The sequence below is a fragment of the Cimex lectularius genome, unplaced genomic scaffold (genome assembly GCF_000648675.2).
Source record: "Cimex lectularius strain Harlan isolate CLEC.00 unplaced genomic scaffold, Clec_2.1 scaffold114, whole genome shotgun sequence".
In the NCBI taxonomy this organism is placed as follows: domain Eukaryota; kingdom Metazoa; phylum Arthropoda; class Insecta; order Hemiptera; family Cimicidae; genus Cimex; species Cimex lectularius.
The window spans coordinates 1,519,001-1,523,451 of NW_019392782.1; the positions used below are offsets into that span (position 1 = coordinate 1,519,001).

At 37.0% G+C, this 4,451-nt stretch overlaps 1 long non-coding RNA gene across 1 annotated transcript in view; it reads right to left on the reverse strand.

Moving 5' to 3' along the window:
• Positions 1 to 1,447, reverse strand: part of LOC112127212 — a 581,355-nt gene extending 579,908 nt beyond the window's left edge. Inside the window, exon 1 of the long non-coding RNA XR_002910463.1 lies at positions 1,333 to 1,447. This is a non-coding gene — a long non-coding RNA (uncharacterized LOC112127212). The remainder of the gene's footprint in view (positions 1 to 1,332) is intronic.
• Positions 1,448 to 4,451: the final 3,004 nt, after the last annotated feature.

The following is a 4,451-nucleotide window of genomic DNA, read 5'->3' on the forward strand; positions in this document are numbered from 1 at the left end:
TAGCAGGCACCAAAGACTTTACCGAGAACAGGGGACAATGCCCCAGTTCGTGCTCCCTTCAGTGCAGTTTGTAGGATGCAGTGTAATGGCTTGGGCTAGGATTTACACTGGAGGGCCAACTGGACTCCATATTGTTAAAAGCAACCTCACCGCAGCCCTTTATGTCCAAGAAATTATCAAGGAATACATCCCTTCAACCAGGTTTCTCATTTGTAGGGGTTTTTGATTTCTGGATGCCAGACCTTATAGAGGCAGAGTTGTGCATCAATGTTTAGAAAACCGGGAAATTTCTTATCCCCTTCCTTTTCTCAAGACCTCAACCCCTTTGATAAGTGGGATGCGTCGCAAAGAAGGCTTTTCGATCAACATCCGCATCCAGTTGATCTGCAACAACTGAGTGCTGCAACATCTAGTAGTGAAATTCCTTATGGAATTAGTGACAACCTTATTACCAATACGCCTAACAGGTGTACACAGGTTTTAGCCAACAAAGGACATTATACGCAGTATTAATTGTTTTTAAAAATGTGTGGTGGTTAGTGACCGTTAATCGATAATTATTTAGAAATCGTGAGATGCGGTCTGGTGTGATGTAGGTTTCAGAAAAACATTTTCTTTTTCGTGCCACAGGCGGGGATACTGACCACTCCTCGNGTATCCCCGCCTGTGGCACAATAAAGAAAATGTTTTTCTGAAACCTACATCACACCAAACCGCATCTCACGATTTCTGAATAATTGTTTTTAAAAAATTATTGCGACCAATAAACATTTTGCAATTAAAACCTTTTATTTAGTTATTTCTCAAAATCCCTTAATTCAATGTAACTTCAGTAAAAAACATAATTTCTAATAAATTTCAATGCAATTTATAGTAAAAGTGCTAGGGAAATTAATTCATTTTTGAACAATTTAGATACTTTCTAGCTTTTTTTTAATCTTTCTCCCTCTCATGCTCTCTTGCTTTCTATACTTTCATGGAAATAAATATTTATATTAAATCTTTAATTTTTATACTAAAAATTTTGTTTTCGGAGGGGGGAGAGGCTCTGGCTGATGGAATAGAATAATTCCAAGATGTACTTGTTCTTTTTTTATGTATTGTACCTCCATTTCGGGAATAAAGTCTTATTATTATTATTATTATTATTATTATTACAGTTTTAACAGATTACAAGGGAAAAGAAGACGTCAGTACATGAAATTATATGGAATATAGATTCCTCCAAAATCAGTGAAGGAACCGGGTCAGACGAAAGCCCAAAATATGATCCTGATTAGGGAATTACATCTAATTATTTACATCTACACTGACAAAAAAACAAATCATCACCTTTTTAACGCCTTTTTTCGGAACTTGAACTCGTAGTCCGGCAATAATTACACTCGGTCCTCTCCGCCCGACACGTTTTTTCACTCGAACAATTCACATCGGCCATTTTGCGAACCGTTGGGACTGAAAAATTCAATTTTTTTTTATCCTATGCCATTGTCAATTAGCGCGATTTCGTGGCGAAATCAACAGTTGGCAGTGGATCTCATAGAAAACGAGATTTAACGACTCAGATCACGTTTTTCCTTCACAGTCTCTCGCCATCTTTGAGTTTTCGAGGAATCGGCTGGAAGGTGAGTTTTCTTTATATTATTCTCTTTTTTATTTTGAATTGTTTCAAATTTGTTTTTCTAAAGAATACATTTCGCTAGGGAAAGCCATCATTAATCTATAAATCTATATATTTAATTGTACATATATTACGACTATTTTATAATATCCATATGAGCTAGTCCAACTGGAAGAAAAGAAGGATGTTAGGTAACGGTAAAAACATACTCTTGGTCCTGAATAATTGTATAATTCTTAGTAAGTAGTAATAAAAATAGATTAAGTTTATACAAATTAAGGGTTTTAAGCCTTTCGAGTATATTTTACAAGTTGCCACTTGTTTGTCTTTTAACGGTGCATTGAGAGGATACATCTAAAAATGGATCGGCCTCTTTCAGACGAGGCGGTTTGGTTCATTCAACTAAGTTGCCAGGTTGACTCTCAACTAGTTTACTGCCGTGTGAAAACTCTTTCTTTGCTGGTTTGTTGAACCAACTCTCTTTCCAACGGGAGGTTAGTACGGTGTAGAACCCGAGGAAGCAGGAGCACTTCTTTGCTTAGTCTTTTGCAAAAAGACAAGATAAAAATGAGGAACCCAGTAAAGAAAAGTGGGTTTATCCGTTGTTATAAAATTTGGAAACGGGCGCTTTCTCTCATATACTATTGTGCTACTCCAAGCTTGGTATCTTTTAATTGTACCTCTCCTCACACCTAAAGTCCCATGTCACGGGACTAATACTAGTATCTTCAATGAACTACTCCACATTGAAATTTGCAATTTCAACGCTTTCCATAGTGAACTCAGTTGACTCAACTAGGCGACTGGTTTGAAGGACGATTAGCGAGCAGTGTGTTGACTGCGTGTGAGAGGGTTGGGGCGATTCCCAAACAGTTTCCTATCACGTTATACTCCTTCATAGTTGACACCCGTCCGTCCAACTAGTTCAGGGAAATTTGCCTCCATCTTCGATTAGCCCTAGACGCCAGAGCCGATGGTAGTACTCGTCTAATCCCACAGGGAAGTTATCCTATGGGAAATCCTGACAGGACATCGCCACTTAAGAAAGCACATGCACCGGATAGGAGTACAGACAGAAGAAAAACTGCAAAGCTATTGAAGCTGATTAACAACCTGAAGCTGGCCAGTGAGTTACAAAATGATTCTATGATCATATAGATGATTGTATAGTCAGGCCTTTGTATGTCGATGATCTTTGCTTTTATTTGTCTGGAAAAATTTTTTCAAAACGTGGGAAGGACTTTACAAAACGCCATTGACACATTGTCACGAAAAGCAGACGATGTGGGTTTCAAATTTTCTTCGTCCAAAATGGTATTTGCACATTTTTGTAGACTGAGAAAACGTCATGTAACACTTCCGCTTTTCCTTTCTGGCGTTGAAATAAAGTCAAATATTTAGGCGTTTTTTTCGACAAAGGCTTTCGATAGAAACCTCAAATACCCCAATTAATTAATTCAGAAAGGAAAATACTAGGTCTAATGAGATTCCTCGCCAGTTATAATTGAGGAGAGAATAGAAGCATTCTTTTAAGAATATTCAGCATGTACTTACGAGCAAAGTTTAGATACGGAGCAGAGCAGGTTACTCTACAGCGCGAATATCAACTTTAAAACCGCTAGGTAGGATTTATTACCAAAGTATCAGGATTGTATCAGGGGCGTTTATAACAAGCTCTTTATATAGACTCTGCAAAGACCGGGGTCCTTCCTCCGGATCTTTTCAGAGAGGACGCAATTCTTAGGTTTTGCTAGGCTTTGGTCTAATCCTTTTCATCCTCTATAAACAATAAAACAGCCCTGTTTCCAAAATCGCGCTTTTCCCCCAAAAGTATGATTCATACTACATGGAATCTTTCTAATAAGTAAAAGCGTACGGCCAGTAAGTAAAAAAAAAATCTTCCCCTTCTCGTAAAATCTGGAACACTTTTTTGGTAGGATTGATTTACCATATTCCTCGAAAAATCCTAAGAATAATCGTTTTTGCTTTCTTTGAGTTTGTGTAAAGATATTTTTTTGTTAAGTCCATTATATTTCGTGGCCTGATTGACCAAATAACTTCTTTCATTTAGTTAATCTTTTTATGTAAGGTATTGGTTGAAATGAAAAAGTTAGTGTCACGAGCGGGATGTTTTGTTGTTTTCTACAAGGAACAGGATGGGCCCAAAGATAGAGCCTTGAGGAACACCGGCAACAATGAGGGAAAAGGATGATCAAAAGAAAACTGTCTGGATAGAAAATAGGAGCATGTTTTTATGAGGGGAGGAAAGTTATATTCCATCATCTTATTGATTGGGAATGTTTAAAAACAACTGAAGAAATATGATTAACTCGTTTTAACAAAAACGTCAGGATGTTTTTAAAACTGACACAAGTTTTTAAAGTTTATTTGGGCCTGTCCCAAATAACCAAGATTTCCTCCTGTAGTCTGTGAGCTGATGAATCAACAGTTTGATCGTTAGTCCTTACCGATCAATCTTGGTTTGCCTTTCCTCGCTGGGTTCGCTGTCAGGTTCGTTTCTGCATTTGTCATCTTCAGTGCTGAGCCTGTGAGATTTTTCTAAAGTCAAGTCCCTATGAACCCTATGAACTTATAAAAGTAACAAAGCCTATAAAACCAATATATCTTAGTAGGCACACCTAAACACAATATAGCCAAACGGAGCGTGAGTAATTGCATGGAAAGTTTAAGTCGAATTTTCCATAAATTATATTTACACCCGATGAATTGTTGATAGTTCCATATAATTCTCAAAAAGCAAGAAAATTAATAATTTATTGGATAAGAAAAATGGAAAAATACCACTTTTATTAATTTATCATAATTTATT